Source organism: Mirounga leonina, unplaced genomic scaffold (genome assembly GCF_011800145.1).
Source record: "Mirounga leonina isolate KUSES-001 unplaced genomic scaffold, KU_Mleo_1.0 Mir_166, whole genome shotgun sequence".
NCBI classification, from domain to species: Eukaryota; Metazoa; Chordata; class Mammalia; order Carnivora; family Phocidae; genus Mirounga; species Mirounga leonina.
Window position 1 is genome coordinate 25,724,021 of NW_023270418.1, and position 17,627 is coordinate 25,741,647.

Below are 17,627 nucleotides of genomic sequence, written 5' to 3' on the forward strand. Positions count from 1 at the left end.
GATAGATAGATAGATAGATAGATAGATAGATAGATAGATAGATAGATAGATATTGGAGCAGTATGCTGTATCAGATGCTTAGCCACAGAGACAGAGCCATCTGTGACAAGGTGGGTGCATGGATGACAGAGGCTGGTACAGTATTAGCAGGTACGAGACCTCTGACAGAGGGTAGGCTGGGGCTGCTGATATACTTGCCCTGGTCAGTGTGACCTCTGACACTGGTCTGGACTGAGCCTCCCAACAGGGGCTTGGGGGACTTCAGCCAAGGAGGGCTTAGCTAGTGTGAGATTTCACCTTCCTGCCCCTTCCCACACTGGGGCTCCGTATGGGGCTCCAGTCATCCCTCTGCCTACAGATCATCACTCCTGTCACCCTTCACATTTACTGAGCACTTACTTTGTTCGCAGCTCAGACTGCCTCACTGCTGCTTTTTCATTGAACTATCACAATAGGCATATGCAGTCAGATGTCATTTTAGGTTCTCAGGTTGAAAACAGCAAACCCATACACTTGTTCCACTGTCTCTCTCCTTACCACAGTGCCCTTGGAGGGCACACGTGTCCAAACAGAAAGGTAAAAAATGGGCCAAATTCCTTCAGCCTTTAAGAAAGTGAGAAACGAACTTTTATTGTGTTAAGGCACTGAGGACCGAAGATGAACTTGTCACTGCAGCTTCGCCTGACTCATACACTACTCACAACCCCATGAGTTTGTTGTGAGAACTGAGTTTATGAGGGTAAAGGGTTCATAATCTGGCCTGATGTGTAGTTAGCACGCCATAAATGCTAGCTGGTGTCAATCTCATTCTCTGATGACGGAATCCTGAGAGTGGTCCCCAGAGGACTCGAGGTCTTACAGATGTTGGCATTTATTGCCCCAGATTGAACATCCACTCAGCTCCTGTTCAGAACAGCTGGGGCTGAAGATACTTCATGTTTGCAAAGGGTTTTATTGGGTTCGTTTGGTTTTTTTAAGAATTATACAGTAACCTCAGACTCACAGAGTCAGAAAGGATCGCAAAGGTTAGCTGAGGCTTAATGGCCTTCTCCAGTTTTCGTACTGAGATTCCTTCAGCCTCAACTGAACACCCACAGGGCCTACCCAAGAGCTCTTGCTGCTAGAAAGTTTCTTCCTTATGCTTGCCCGGACTGTCGCCAGTAGCCCCACCCTGGCCAGCACAACTAGCCGCCCAATGACCACTCATTCCATTCATTCAGCTAACAGTTATTGGGTTCCTACCTTGGGTCTGTTCTCACTGCTCCCTGTGACCTCAAGTGAGTTATTCACCTTTTCTGAGCTTCCAATGCCTCATCTATAAAATCAGAAGAGTAACAGCATCTAAGTCACTGGTGAGGATTAGGTAAGGTCATGTGTACCAGGTGCATAGCACAGAGTCTGGCACATACATAGTGAGTGCTCAGCAACTATTACTTGTCATTGTCACTGCTGTGGTTGCAACGACTTAGGAAAAATAGGAGCTGAAATCAATATTTACAAGTCTGAGAAGGACTGCAGAAGACAAAGGGTAGGATGTTACAGAATCATTGAATGCATCTGAATGGGGTCCTCTTATTCCACGGGAAGAGAAATGCGACTGGCTATCGGGGGACCCTCAGAAGGCCTGGAAAGCCAAGCCGAGAAAAGCCAGAGTACGGAGCTTAGTGGGTCCCCCTTAAAAGAGCCCAATACACATGGTAGGAGAGCTGTTCTTAGGAATACAGCAGAACAAGGGTGGTGGCACCAGAACCAGGAGCAGCTCAGGATTCAGTGCTAAGGTGGACCTTTTGTGCAACAGAGAGCAGTCCCAGCAGCTTAAAGAAGCTAAACAGGATGGACACTACGGACAGAAAACAGATGAGGCAGAATGGCTTTGTGCCACCTTAGAGCTCCCTGACAGGGACGTGAGCACAGCCAGGGACACAGCACAGCCAGAGATACAAACCAGACGCCCAGGCTGCTGCCTGTGAACAGTTCCTGCTTCTAAGCCACAGCTCCCCGCATGCAAGAGGAGAAAGCTGGGGTAGGGGGTGTTGGGAACAGACTGACTGCATGCCCTCCTCAGCTCGCCAGCATGGCCCAGCCTCACTGTGGAGTCAGATCAGCCAAATGGAACGCACGCAGTGGGAGGCGATTGGCCCACTCCCTCCCAACGCCCTTCCAGAGCCTAGTTTGTGGTTTTGTACAGTCTCACTGCATCTTCTTTTGGAGGAGAGCCTGGGAGGAAGGCTTTTTTTCCTCCCTATGTCTGCTGCTTGCCTGCTGGTTTCACTGATCACTCTTCCCATTTCCTGGCGGCTGCCAGGATGTGACCAAGGAGGGCAGGCAACCCTTCGGTGGGTGGAGGCAGCTCCCAGCTGAGTCACAGAGGATGTCCCCCACCCCCGCCAATAAAACAGAAAGCACCAGCTCTTCCTGGGAGAAGGCGAAGAATCCTGCTAAATCCTATTTAAAACAAGAGTTGTTTGGGTTTTTTTGGTTTTTTTTCCTGTTTGGGGAAACAAAGTGGAAGTGCCCTGCCCCCACCAGAAACAAAGGTGCAGGAAGGAAGTGGAAGAGAGGGTGTCATGGAGAAAGTCTACCCATTGGGTCACATCAACTGGTTTTCCAGCTGATGGCTGTCCCCAGCATTCAGGCACCGGGCCAGGCCCCAATTAGCCAGTTACAGTGACAGACACTGACAGTCTCCATCAGGTAACCAGCGTGGGTCAGGGCCTCTGCCAACAGAGTCGAGCTGTGGGGAAAGCCACAACCTGGGTTGGATTCTGACTCCAGTACAGATATTTGTGTGTGACCTTCTGTGAGCCATACCACTTCTGTGAGCCCCTGTTGCCTTGTCTGCCAGGTGGAGCCAGTAATAATGACCTGATAGGATTCCAGGGACGATTAAATAAGATGAACACATAGAAAAAGCTTCACACAGAGCTGAGCCCATTGTAAGCACTCCAAACTAGCAGCTATTAAAACCTCCAGCTATCATGAGCATAGAGCTGGCTGCAGAAAGCTTGTGCCTCCAAAAGGAAACAAGGGACCCAGGTGTGTGTCCTTCTCTGTAGTGTGATGACTCAGCTCCTCACATTGTAGAGACCACCCCTTGGGAAGAGGACAAAGTCTCAGCTTTATCTCTCTGCATGGATGAGTTCCTCATATTAAAGACTCCTCCCACTTGGGCGCCTGGGTGGCTCAGTTGGTTAAAGACTCCTCCCACAGATCACATGCTGATTTCCGACATCCCAACAGTATCAAAGGCTGGTAAAGAACCCCAAACAGGTGAGCTCCACAGTGGTGGTCTGGCAGATTCCCTTGCTTCCTGGATGCAAGGGAGCAGAGGATGGGAGGAGTAAGCATCGTGTGTGTGTGTGTGTGTGTGTGTGCGCGCGCGCGCGCGCGCGCACTCCCATGAATGTTCTTAAAGACCCAGAGGAGAAACAAGCAGCGTCTCAGCTGACATTTGCAAACAGAGCTATATTGAGAGGTATCATCTTCTCCAGCAAGGTCAGAAGACTCATGCCTGCTACCCTGGAGAGGTGGAAATTGCAGGCAGCAAACAAAATCACACTGCCACTTGGAAACCTGCCAACTGCTACAATCAGGGTAAAAATAATTTAAAAAGTAAGTCGGGTGTGAATCAGAGGCTCTGGTACTGAGTGGAGTATGGAACGCTGCTGTCGACCCCCTCTTCTTCCCGAGGCCCCTCCTGCCCTGGCTTCTAGGACACAGTTTCTGCTCCACATTCTTCTGGTTGCCAGTCATCCCTGTGCCCTTCCTTGTCTTCTCATTCCTTTCCCAAGCCTGGGGCTCAGCCCTTGGCACCCTGCGTCTTCCTGCTAATATTGTATTCCCTGGAAGATTCGTCCTTTCTCAGGATTCATCTCCTCCCACCCCACCCTCAGTTAAGCGCCAAGCTAGAACCTCCACTGGCTCATGGACACTCCTGAATAAGCCATTCTTCATTCCCTGGCTTATTCCACCAACAAATATTTAATGAATCCCCGCTACATGTGCTAGGGATAGAGAAGTGACATTTACATCTGGTTGGACAGCCTATTGCGGGGAAAGAAAATTTTAAAAGAAATATTTAAAAATTAGAAATTGTGAAAAATGTTATAAAGAATATAACATGGCTTAACATGGACAAAACTGAGGGTTGAGGGAGGAAAGAAAAACTTACTTTTTATAAAGTAAAACCATTCTGAGTCGAGAGTGTTGAAGCTAATACCTGACGGGGAGCAGAAGCTGTGTGCAGAGTGGGGAGAGATCCTTCCAGAAAGATGGAATATCAGGAGAGAGGCTCTCAACTATTTCTTTACAAAATAATTTGACTTGTGTGGGGGGCATGAAATGGAAGGTCTCCAATTTGAGGATTATCGAGCAGAAGTTAAAAGGAGGCAGATAGTAGTTTTATAAAAGATGTGCTTCAGCCAGACATCCTAATAATTACCTAAATTGTCCTGACCCTGACATTTATCACCAGCCCTTCCCTTGGAGATATGTAAATAGGAAAATAATGAGAAGAAAGTTATTTTGTAATTACCCAGCATGAATCATAACTCTGAGAGGCTATTTCCAGGGGTGCTTTGGTGTAATTTAGTTCAGCATGATGGGACTTTAATTTAAGAAGACGTTATCGGTGCAGAGACGCTCCAGAACCAGACTCAGAAGAACGGGATTTTCATCCTGATATTCCTAGCCATCTGTCTGTAGATCTTAACCCTGTTAAAGCTTCGGTTGCCTTCTCTGTGGTATGGGAATAATTATTCCTGCTCTCCCTATTTCCCAGGAGAGTTGGGAAACCCAAGTAAGGCAATGGATATAAAATGCTTTGCAAACGTAAAACACTGTTCATGGGAGGGAGTCACTCTTCATGCCTTTCCTCAAGGTTGAAGGACTCCTTGTGGTTGCCACTGACAAAAGAGAGCCTAACTCAGACTAGTTTGAGGAGGAAAAGATTTACTGGCCACAATAATGAAAAAATCTGGGGTTAAATAACTTTAGCTATAGTCTGATCCAGGGGCTCAAATGAAACCATCTGTCTCCAGACCTCTCTGCATCTCTCAGCTCGTCTCTTCTCCATGCTGACTTTCTTCTTAAGGTTTTCTTGGTGGCTAACAGTTGCTCTAGACCTATACCCTCCCAGATTTAAATCCAGTAGGAAAGAGAGAATGCCCGTCACTCAAGGAAAATCCTGAGCCCGATTCTCACCAACCCAATGGCCTTATGTGACCATCCTGCACTGACCACAGTGCCCAGGGCATGAGAAGCCTTGATGAGCCTTCCTGAGTCATAATCCCAAACCCCAAGCAAGAAGTACATTGGCCTGAGTGGGGGTCAGATGGATCCCTGGGGAAACCAGGAAAGGATGAACGACAGTGGGCCAGTGAAACAGCAGAACCTCACTCTGCCCCCACATCCTAGGTCCCTTCCCTGGAAATGCCTGGCCAGTCTTCAGCATGGCAAGACCAGCGATAACCGAAGACTTATGAGATTACAGGCTGGGGCATGGAAACCAGCCCTGCTTAAGACCAAGTCCTACAGAAACTCATGGTGCTATGCCTTTTCTCTGTCTTTCCTTCCAGACCCGAGCTTCTTTCCATCACAGCCTAACTGCTGCCAGGCAGTGGCTCTGGCCTGTGAGGACCTGTATTGTGAGCTTCACCATGTCTCCTACAAGTCTTGATTCCATCCATTAATCAACAATCCTATAGCTTTTGTGTCTTGGCTTCTCTCCTGCACCCAGCCCTCCTCCATCCCCACGCCCCCATATACCAGGGCATATAAGTGATACAGTGGAACACAGAGATGTGATAACTACTTGGGGGCATCTGGGGTGGTGGGAGGGTGCGTGGCAGGGGAAAGGAGGTGATGCAGAAAGCTTCACAGAGGAGAAATGAACTGAGTCTTAAGTAACGATTAAGAATTTGCTAGAACCAGAGTGAGAGAAGATCATTCCAGGCATGAATCTTTGGATCCAAAACTATTTTGATCTCTCTTTACAAAAAAAGAAAACTCTTTTTCTCAACCCAGAAGTTGTAAACCAGTGGCCCACAGACAGACCGGGCTGACAGATGTGTTATATTTGGCCCACACAGCATTTTGTAGAATTTAAATTAGTTGCCAACATTTAAAAATGGTGAGCTTTTACATAAGGATCTGGATTTTCGGCTGCTCTTGAAAAACTCAGGAGCTCTGGCAGTCCTGGACCTGAGTCCCATTGGGGCAACAACTGACTGAGTTGAGTAGCACCTGCCCTCTTGAGACAGGGCAGGGCCCACACAACCTGCTGGCCTCCTTGCTCTCCCAAGTCATCTGCCTGGTCTTTGTTGGCATTAGAGTTTGTGACTTGTCTCTACCCAAAAAACTGACCATTTACTCTTCAGACTATTCCTCATTGTTGGTATAGTATAGCGCAGTGCAGTGTGGTGTGGTGTGGTGTACTATACCGTGCCCTAGTAAACAATCTGGTCTGTTTACATTACTCCGCTCCTTAAAAATCTCCAATGACTCTCCAAATCAACAAAGCAAAGTCTTAATACCCAGTGCAGACTGGTGGATTGATGCAGGGGGAGTTGACCCCAGTACAAGGGGAAGGTTGACCTCAACCACCCTCCTCTACCTTATCCACCAACTTCCAAGCCCTAAAACCCTCTACTCTGAATGTTTGTCATTTCCCAACCCCATCCTTTCCTGTGACTACATGCTCTTAACACACACTGTCCCTCCAGGTGCTCTGTCCTAGCCAGACTTCCCTCAGCCTTCATTGTCCAGTCGAGGGACCATCTCCGCTCTAGCTAGAGACCATCTGACTCTTCCCTCCCTCCTCCGGGCCCCTGCAGAAGCACTGGGTTCCTGCCTTGGTGTTAGCACCTGCCATGTTTCTCTCTAATTATCTGTTTACATGGCTGCCTCCTCCACACCCAGCAAGTCTGAGATCCTTGAAAGCAGAAACAGTGACTGATTCATCTTTGTATCTTCGGTGTGTTTCTGTATACCTTGGCAGATACCAGATACTCAGTAAATTCTTGTTACATCAATGAAGAAAGGAACAAACACATGGGGAACAAACTGGCAGGTGTTCATGGAATGTCACACCTCAGCAATTGTAATGAAAGAAATCCTTTTCACTGAAGCGCTTCGGTCTACTCTAGCCACAAGGAAGTGCTTCCTTCTCTGGATCCCTGTGGTAAGAGTACTTGAGCGTAGATCCTAGCTGAGTTATTAGAGGAAGCTACAAGGAAGGTCATATATCCCTTGGGTATTGACAGAGCATTACAGAGCCAAAAAAGGCCTTAGCACTGGGCTCTGACCTTCCTAGATCCGCACCCCTCCAGGTGCAGGGACCAAAGTCCTTGAATCTGTGACTGGGGCCCCAGCGCCAACTCCAGCCAGGCATAGGGGCTCCAGAGAGAAGTCTAGGATGACTTCTTACTTCCTCACTCAGCTCCAGCCACACTTGGCCTACATGCTGTTCCTCAAATGTACCAAGTACCCTCCTGCCTCAGGGCCTTTGCACTTGCTAGAATTCTCTTCTGTGTATTCAGGGGGCCCACTCCCTTACCTTATTCAAGCATAAAATCATATGCAACCTTATTAGAAAATGTTTCCCTGGTCACCAAAAGAAAACTGCGACAGTGTCCCCTACTCTTTGACACTCCGAATCTTTTACTCTGCTTTAAGGAAGAACTGTAAGAACCAGGGCATTGGAGACCAGAGAGAGCCCAGGCTTGTTGTCACCAAGACTCCCTCCTCTCTCCTCTTCATCTCTTATGTTTGTTTGTTTTACTTGTCTCCACTCTTTTCTACCTAGACAGGCTTTCTCTACAGGAAGGAGTCATCATGGTTCGATCCTTCAAGCTCATAATAGAAAGGAGAAGCGATCCTTCCCACTCATCCTAGTGAGAATAATCCACAGAGAAATAATCTGCTTGGCCTAGTTTGGGTCCCATGCGAACCCCTAAACCATTACCCCAGAGAGAGGATGTGTCCTTCTTGGTCAGGTCCGACAGGGTCTTTTTAGTTTGTCAACTTATCACTGTGACCAGAGGAAGAAATGCTCATCTGCCCAGGCCTGGGTCTCCTGCAGACTTGGAGCTAGGACTGGAGCATGCTCCATCTGAACCCGATGGTTAGGTGGGTGGAAAATCGAGGAGCAATTGCTCCCCGAGACAGAGGAGACAGATGGGCACTGGGTAGACAGGTGCATCAGATGTGCGATTATGACTTCCTATTTCCCAAAGCACCTCTTCCCCTCTTTACCCCACTGACCTCACACCAATTCTGTGCAATTGCCCAGGCCTTATTACCCGAGATATTCAAAATATTGAACAACCAGCATGACATGGGCACTGGCCAAGCAGAAGGGAACTGTCTTAGTCCTTGGGGGCTATTATAACAAGGTACCATGGTCTGGGTGACTTATGAACAATAGACATTTTTCTCACAGTTCTGGAGGCTGGAATTCCAAGATCAGGAGCCAGCTCAGTCAGGTTCTGGTGAGAACCCCCTTCCGGGCTGCAGACGGCTGACTTCTCATTGTATCCTCACAGGGCAGAAAGCAGGCTAGCGAGTTCTCTCGCCTCCTCTTCTGTGGACATCAATCCCAGGATGAGGGCTCCACCCTCGTGGTTTAATGACCTCCCAGGGCCCCAGCTCCAAACGCCATCATACTGGGGGTTAGGATTTCAACGTATGGATTCTGAGGGGGACACAGACATGCCGTCCATCACAGGACTCCGGCTGTGCACCACTGGGATGGCCACCCTGGGGAACACCCGTGGGACCATAACCTGATTGCCCTCAATTTCCAGGTGAAGTACCGAAGCCAAGAGAGATGTTTAGGCTTGTGCCCTGGTCACATGGTGAGTTGGTGGCAAGAACCCAAGACCCCCGCCACCAACTCTGGGCTTCTTTCCACTGTCCTAATCTACCCCTCTGTGCTCAACCGGGGAGGTGAAGTGAGGCAGGATTGGGGCAACCAGGGAAGAGGGGCTATTCTGATCCCAGCCGCTTGGAGGAAGAAACCAGCACTCTGTAGCACGCTCTGTGCTGCTGGGCAGGTGCCATAAAGCCCGGGAAAGCAGCACCTGCCAGACAGCAGGGATCGAGAGCAGCCAAGGGGATGGGAGTGTGCCACCAGACGGCAGATGCCAGGAGGGCCGCAGCTATTCTGGGGTACAGGCAGTGGCCCTGCGCCCCAGCCGCCCTCCCCGCCCCCAGGGCCTTATTGATGTAGGGTCCGAGACCCGAGACTTCCAGGCCAGGGAGTCAGTGCCTTACAGAAAACAGCACGATTAAATACTGTCTCAAATCCTCGTAAATGCCTAGTCGTTGCCCTTGTTAGGAGTCACTCAATCCGCTCAGAATCATCTGGGCCAAATACTCCCGCTGGTTCACAGCCCTCTCGGGAGCTTCCCTGGTAGACTCTGAAACACCCCCCTTACCCGAAGGGCGGGGAGAGACTGAGGAAAGAGGCAGCCCACTCCAGGTCGGTGGGTGGCAATTTTAATACTAAGGGAAGGAACTTACATCCGAGGCTTGTCCTGGGCAGCAGCAAGGTGAATGGGTCCCCACACCCGCCCTCCAGATCCCAAAAGTTTCCCTAAAGGAGCCATAACCGGGTCCAGTCAAGTACACCGTGCAGGTGTTCTCAACCCCGCATCACTAGCTCAAGACTAGCCTTGGCGCAGACTCTGAGCAAGAAACCACAAGTGAAACCCACATTCCAAGGACGGGGGCCGGGGGGAGAACTTTGAGGAGCCTCTGCATCCCTGGGGCCCGCTCACGGGTCGATCAGCAGTCACGTCTTGTGACATTCCCCAACAGCCCCCATATGATTAGATGAAGAAACTGAGGCCCAGGGAGGGGATACTCTTCACCCCGAGGACCCACAGCAAACTTGAAGGAGAGCTGTTGGCATTGCTTGATTTCTCAATTCAGGACCCCTTCACCTGGATTGCCTCAGACTGGGAGGCAGTCTGATTTGCCGTTCTTGGGGTCGTCATCCTTCCACTTCCTGGGGCCATTTGAGCTTGACCTTCACGCCCCCTATTCCTCCAGTAGGAAAATCTCAGGCATGAATTCCTGCCCTCACACGGCGCCGGCCTGAGCCCCACTCTGCCTTCTGGTTTCAGAGCCTGAGCCAGCCCAGAGCAGCTCTCTCGGCCAAAGGTACCACCCAGGCACAAACACCTTGGCCCCAAATGTCTCTCCTGGAGAGAGGAAAACAAATCATGGGTGAAGAAAGAAATCCCTTCTTGGGGCACCTGAGTGGCTCAGTTGGTTAAGCGACTGCCTTCGGCTCAGGTCATGATCCTGGAGTCCCGGGATCGAGTCCCGCATCGGGCTCCCTGCTCGGCGGGGAGTCTGCTTCTCCCTCTGACCCTCCTCCCTCTCATGCTCTCTGTCTCTCATTCTCTCTGTCTCAAATAAATAAATAAAATCTTTAAAAAAAAAAAAAAGAAAGAAAGAAAGAAATCCCTTCTTTTCTGCTCCTGACAGTTCCCAACCTTCTTTCTATTGTGTCTACCTTTCCATCCTAGGTGGACAATAGTGAGCATTTCCTGCAGCTCTGGCATGCGCATCCCTGGGACAGACCTCAGGGACACTGCTACGGCACAGCGCCTCCTAGTCCCTGTCTGCTCAGGCCTCTCTTCTCCTCCGGGCACCGGGCCAGGAGCAGACCCCGGAGCTGGAAGGTGGTTCCCCCTCGTAACCACCCACCAGAACAACGAGTCTCTGTTCCACTTTGCAGGTGCTATGGGAATGTTCTGTTTTGAACCCTGGTGTGGTAACCAGGAGAATTAGGATCCCCATTTAACAGAGGAGGAACACTGAGGTTTAGAATAATATAGGTATAGGCTTGGTATAGGAGAAGTTCTTCTCCTGCCATTGGCAGGCTGTGGGAACCCACAGAGAGCACTTAGACTCGTGCCTGTACAAAGTAGGTGATCAGTGAATGCATTGTCATCCCCAGGAGCAGAAAGGCAGAAAATAACAGAGCTGCCTCTCCTACCAAACACTCCTGGCTCTCATCCAGCAGCCCTGGGAGAGAATCACAGGCAGGAATAAATCACTCCAGATATGGCAGTTTCTCTCTGCCTAAAACAAGATAGAAGGTGCACCTTTATCCATGTGGACAGGTGAGATGGAGCGAAAGGTCATGGGTCACAAGGGTGGGGGTAAGCGTGACCTCCCTGCAGTCCCAGGGTATTTCTAAGTAAACCTTTGCTCATCCTATAAGTAGGAGTTACTTCCCAGGGCCTGGGAAGGAAGCCCACAGCTTTTCCCAATCCATGCCTCCCAGCTCCTTCTGCTTAGACTCTACTGCTCTCCTTTTTCAGAAAATCTCAGGCAAGCATCTCGGCCTTCTCCCACCATCCTCCTCCCTGAATGGTATGGATGTCCTGGCGGAGGTGACCGCCCTGAATGAATGTGCCAGAGCAATGATTCACAGTTCAGTGATGCTAATTGGAACTGCTCTGTGGTCTGGCTGTGGAGTCCAGGGCCAGCTGAAAGCATCTGGACAGCATCAAAATCATGAAAGAAAGACATGTAGGAAGGACTCAGCCCCAGCAGCTCCCCGCAAGGAAGGAAGATGCAAGGAACCAGACAGGAAGGGATGATGCTTGTCAAAATCAAGGCGTTTATATTAACCATAACTTTTTTACATTTCTCAACAAAGCTAGAGAAGAGAGATGGGTAGACTATCAAGAAAGAGTCAAAGGGAATTTCTAAATCAAGCATATTCTATTGATAATGAGCAAAGTAGTGCCATTAAGTACCATATCAAATAAGCTACAAACAACTGGATATTTTTATCAGTCATTACCACGGCATTGTTTTTATAAGCCCACTATGTACATCTTATTACCCCCTTGATTCATATTCAGAGGATTTGGGAGAAATAATGTTTTCCTTATTGTTGCCTCTTGGTTCATTAAAATCTGTATTTCACAGAATGAAGCAAGCTATCTCATCTGAGAGAAGCAAGGCTATAAAATCACCTAAGGGGTGAAATCACACCACAAAATGTGAACAATAAATAGCTTGTAGAAACACACACACAAACTATCTAATGAAGGTGATATCTGCAATTAAAAAAAAAGTCAATGAGCTTATAAAGAACACCTGACAAGGTAAAAGAGGGAAGACAGGGCAAATCCAAGGAGCAAATGCATGGCTTTCTCAGGGAGGTCGCCCCCCCCCCCCCACCATGGGAGCACGGAGCCCTGTGTTTACCTACCTGGACCATCTTGCATTCTCCTTTGAGCAACTTTGCATCTTTACAATCATCTAAGATCTTTTTTCCCTGTGTCCCTTTCCTCAGAAAGGGACCTTGCCTGTTTTCTTGACGACTATATTTCCAGTGCTTACCATGGTACCTGGTGCATAGTAGGGATTCAATAAATAAGAAGGTCTCTCTTTCTGAATCCCCTTAGGTAGAACTGTAGATTCATGGCCAGCTGCTTCCACAGTCCCTTCAACACAGGCTGTGTGGATGGAGGCCAAGCGGTCATCCTTCAGATCCATCAAGCCTGAGTCCTACATCTGCCCCTGTGCCCAGATTTGCTTTTCTTCAAAGCACTAATCATCACTTACCATGTATGTGTTTGTGTGTATGTTCATTGTCTGTCTCCAGAAAGTGAGCACAAGAGAACTGAAACTTTGTTTTATTCACTACTAAAGAGGGGGGCAGTCAAAATGTGTAATCACCAGCCATCATGGACACCACTCAGAATGGATATTGGCCCCAAATGCCCTACAGGGGCACACTGTATATCCATCAAACCTGGCTATACTCCAGTTCATAGGACAGGGTCTGGAATATAGTAGGTGCTCAATAAATATGTGTTGAATAAGTGGATGGGTTTCAGTCACCCTCTGTGTAAGATGGGACATTAGAGCTACCCAGCATATATTGGTTTCTTTCTGGCCCCATGCTGGCCAACTCTGGTCAGCTAAGGAAGCAGTAGGTCCCTTTCTCCTGTCCCCAGCCTCTCTCCCACCACAGCAAATTTGGCCATATGGCCTCTCTCAACAGGCCCTCAAAGCAGCAAATATCTGCTCTTCCCACCTCCTGCTCCACTGGAAGCTGATTGTACATTTCCATCTGTTATTTCACCGCTTTATATCCACTTTTGTCTCTTCTATCAGCCCCAGAAACCTCTCTCACCAGTAGCACCAGTGGTAAAGAGTAGTGTCCCCAGATAGACATTGAACCAGCGCAGGCCGGTTTCACCCAGAGAGCTTTGATATGCTCTCAGCAAAGGGGGCCCAGCAACAGGTGCGGCTGACCCAATGCTTCAGAGTGAACGCGCTCATTCACACTGCAAAGACTCGCGAAGTTCTCATGCTTATTATGTACCGGACACCAGAGGAAGACTAAACAAAGCAGTGCACCTGCCCAAAATTTGCTCACAGCCCAGCAAGGGAGACAGACAGACGAGCACGTGATTATCCTGAGAACTTCCGAGAGAAGGAAGTTGAAGAGCACAGAGAGCTGCCATTCCTAACAAATTTTAGTTTGTTTTCTCATCTTAGTAAAATTAACTTTTCAGAGAAACGTCCCTGATAAATGCCTGGTGACCCAGGTTTATGTCGGCATGTCTGAGCCCTGCGGCTGCCTAGGACTTGCAGGACAATGGCAGTGACTCTGAGAAAGATTTGGCCAACAGAATGCTGGGTGACAAAAGCCGCTGCCTGCACTCACCCCTCACTCCCATCAGCCCTTGGGCCCTCTCCACATTTCCCTCTCCCCAAGGGAAGGGAATGGAAGCGAGGGGCAGAGAGCAGGAGCAAAGACCAACCACATTACATATGAAGGCACCTCATCTTGAGACATGCAATTATGAGAATTTACTATTTATGCCTCCAGAGCATCTGTATCCACCTGCTCAATCCCTCTGCACGTCCGCACAGGCAGGCACACACACCCATGCACACATGCATACACACCCTAGCCGCACACATGCACACGCACACACACACACACACATGCGCGCACGCACGCTACTCTGAACTGTTAAGGAGGGGCGCCTGGGTGGCTCAGTCGTTGGGCGTCCGCCTTCGGCTCAGGTCATGATTCCGGGGTCCTGGGATCGAGTCCCGCGTCGGGCTCCCCGCTCAGCGGGAAGCCTGCTTCTCCCTCTCCCACTCCCCCTGCTTGTGTTCCTGATCTTGCTGTCTCTCTCTCTCTGTCAAATAAATAAGTAAAATCTTTAAATAAATAAATAAACTGTTAAGGAACGGTGCAGGATGGCAACATTCAACTCCAAAGGGAGGGTGTGGAAGATCACCAAGGCAGTGGCAGGCAGCAAACACTGAAAGAGCCCAAGAACCGATCCAGGGGACCAGGAACCAAGGAGCAGAAAGAAAGTGCAAGCTGGCCCCGAGTAATGAGGATGGGCTGGGATTACCGCCCAAAACCAAGTGCTGTGATTGGAGGTGTGGTTCCATACTCACCTCCACCAGCTTCCTCCCTAAATAATGGCAATAACAGCAGTGAAGGTTTGTTGAGAGTTGGCGGTGTGCCAGGTGCAATGACCTATTTTACGTGAGTCATTTCATTCTTCCAGCACCCCCGAGTCAGGTATTATTACTGTTGTTGTTGCCATTGTTGTTGTTGAATAGCCCTTGCTGTAACCACTGTGTTCCTCAGGCTCCCACCGCATAATAATGCATCCCAGGTTGAATCAAGACATTTTAAAAACTGAAAAGGGCATTCAGTCCTCTTTTACATAATGAAACTAATCATAATGGTAGTGGCTAGTCATAGAGCTTCTAGAAAGGGCCAGGAACTGTGCCAGGTTCTACCTGTGTTGCCTCTTTCAAACCTCCCAACAGCCCTGTGAGGTACATCCTGAAATCACACCCATTTCAGAGATGAGGAAACTGAGCACAGCAAGGATAAGTGACACAGCTAATGACTGGTGCAGTAGGAGTTACGAGTTAACAATTAACTATGAGTTGAGCATTGCTCACGAGTTAACAATTAACTATGAGTTGAGCATTGCTCTGCTCTACCCAGTTAGCGTGATTCCACGTGCTTCCCCAGCAGCAACAGTACCTGTCCCGGTGCCCCAATCAACGATGTTCTCCTTGGCGTTTCCTTTAGATTAATATGGTGTTTGCTCAGCACCCTCTGTGGCTGGCCATTCGTATTATTTTCCTCTTTTTCGTTATCATAAATATTCCTGCTCTGAATATTTTGGTATGAACTAATGTCTTACTAATTACCAGGTCAAAGGGATGAGCAACTTCCTAAGCGGGCCTGAGCCAGTTCCCAGTGCCTGCAGTTAAGTGCACACGTATCTAGCTCCTCCGGACCCGGCACATGGAATTTTACAGATATTTTTATCATTACTGGGGCGGGGGTTATTTTTGGGTGGGGGGAGGGGCAGAAGGAGAGAGAGAATCTTAAGCAGGCTCCATGCACAGTGTGGAGCCCAACAAGGGGCTCAACCTCACGACGCTGAGATCATGACCTGAGCCAAGACCAAGAGTCAGATGCTTAACCCATTGAGCCACCACCCAGGCGCCCCTCTCATTACTGGTTTAACTATTATCATAAAATGCTTTTCATTGTTCTGCACTTACTCTCTAGTGAAAGAGAATATTCCTCCAAATATTCCTCTACACGACGTTTGTATCCGTTTTCAACTGCTGCATAACCAATTGCCACAAACTCAGTGGCTTAAAACAACACTCATGTATTAGCCAATGGCTCTGTAATCCTGGCATAGTCCTGGCACAGACGGCTGGGCTCTCTACCCAGGGTATTTCGTGAGGCTGAAGTCCATGCGTTGGCAAGCTACACTGTCATCCGGATCTCCAGGCCATCTCCTAAACTCACTGGCAGATCCAAGTCCTTGCAGATTCCTCGCAGGCTGTCGGCCGGGGGTCGGTCTCAGCAACCAGAAAGTTCTCAGGCCCTTTCCACATGCCCCCCCACCCCATTCTCAGAGCTGGCAATCACAGCATCCCTTTTAAGGGTTAACCTGTAGGTGACAACAACCTGGGTAATCTCCCTTTTGATAACACAAAGTCAACTGACGATGGGGATAATCACGGGAGTGATATCCCATCATATTCACAGATTCGGATGAAACTCAATGGGAAGGGAGTATATGAGGTGTGCACAGGAGATGGAAATTTTGAGGGCTATTTTAGTTACCTCTTGCTATAACAAATTACCACAAATTTAGTCGCTTAAAACAGCTGTGTTATCTTACAGTTCTGGACGTCACAAGCCTAACATCGGTCACCAGGGCTATATTCCTTCGGAGGCTCTGGGAGAGAATCTGTTTCCTTGCTTTTTCTAGCTTTTAGAGGCTGTATTCCTTGACTCTTGGCCCCTTCCTCATCTCCAGGGTCAGCAAGTAGCATCTTCAACCCCTGCTTCCACCATCAGATCTCCTTCTCTGACTCTCCTACCCCTCTTTCCCTTGGAGGGATCCTTATTACTACATTAGACCCACCAGGTGGATCTTGTCTCAAGATCCTTAATTTAATCACGTCTACAAAGTCCTTTTTGCCATAAAAAGTGACATATTTACAGGTTTCAGAGATTAGAACAAAAACTTCTTTGGGGACCATTATTTGACCTACCACAAGGGCCATTTTAGGATCTTGTCTACCATGGTGTTTTGGGTTTTGTTTTGTTTCGTTTTTTATTGAGATGTAATTAGCATATATAACACTTTATTTTCTATATTTGCGTCAGAAGAATTTATGTATCCTATCAATTTTAAAATGATATCTGTGGGGCGCCTGGGTGGCTCAGTCGGTTAAGCATCTAACTCTTGATTTCGGCTCAGGTAATGATCTCAGGGTCATGACATCGAGCACCCCCCCACCACCCCTAACGGGCTCTGTGCTCAGCAAAGAGTCTGCTCGAATTTCTCTCTCTCCCTCTCCCTATGGCCCTCCCCTGGCTAGTGCACTCTCGCTTTCTCTCTCTCTAAAATAAATAAATAAATCTCTTAAAAAATTAAAAAATAAAATAAATAAAATGATATCTGTAGCATTTCTTAACATATTTTGTATGGATTATTTCAAATCACCTACGTCTAAAATCTGTTTCTCCACTAAGTTTCCTTTCTCTCTAATTCTGTTTTGTCATTTTTTGCTAAAGGAAACCTTACTGTCTTTCAATGTTATGCATTTGTCAGAAGCCATCTTATCACAAATATCATTCTCCATATTTCCTTGACACACAAAAAGACAAGACATCTTCTCTCCACAGCTGGGACAAATGTGCTATTCTGTTCACTCCCTGATTTGTATTTTGTTATTGTTCATTTCTCTCTTTAATTCTTTGGACCATTTGGAACTTCTTCAGTGTATAAAAATGAAGTATGGCATCAATGTCTCAATAACCTTCTTACTTGGAGGTGACTTTCAACATTGTGGTTTCGTTTCCCATTTTTCATTTTCTCTATTCTGATAGGGAGAATCACTTCCTTGACATATGATGTATCCCATGGTCATTTTCCAAAGCACAAACACTGGGTAATGCCATGGACTGATTTTCAGTTTGCAACACATGTTTTAATCTTTTAGTTAGGAAAGTCCACCACCACTGCTACCAGCATTCCCCCATCATCATCGTCTTCATTAACATCCTCTGTTCA

At 48.2% G+C, this 17,627-nt stretch overlaps 1 long non-coding RNA gene across 1 annotated transcript in view; it reads right to left on the minus strand.

Annotated features, from left to right (window-relative positions):
* The window catches only part of LOC118015853, a 46,499-nt gene that overhangs the window by 15,942 nt on the left and 12,930 nt on the right, over positions 1–17,627 (minus strand). The window contains exon 4 of the long non-coding RNA XR_004680711.1: positions 1,243–1,315. This is a non-coding gene — a long non-coding RNA (uncharacterized LOC118015853). The remainder of the gene's footprint in view (positions 1–1,242; positions 1,316–17,627) is intronic.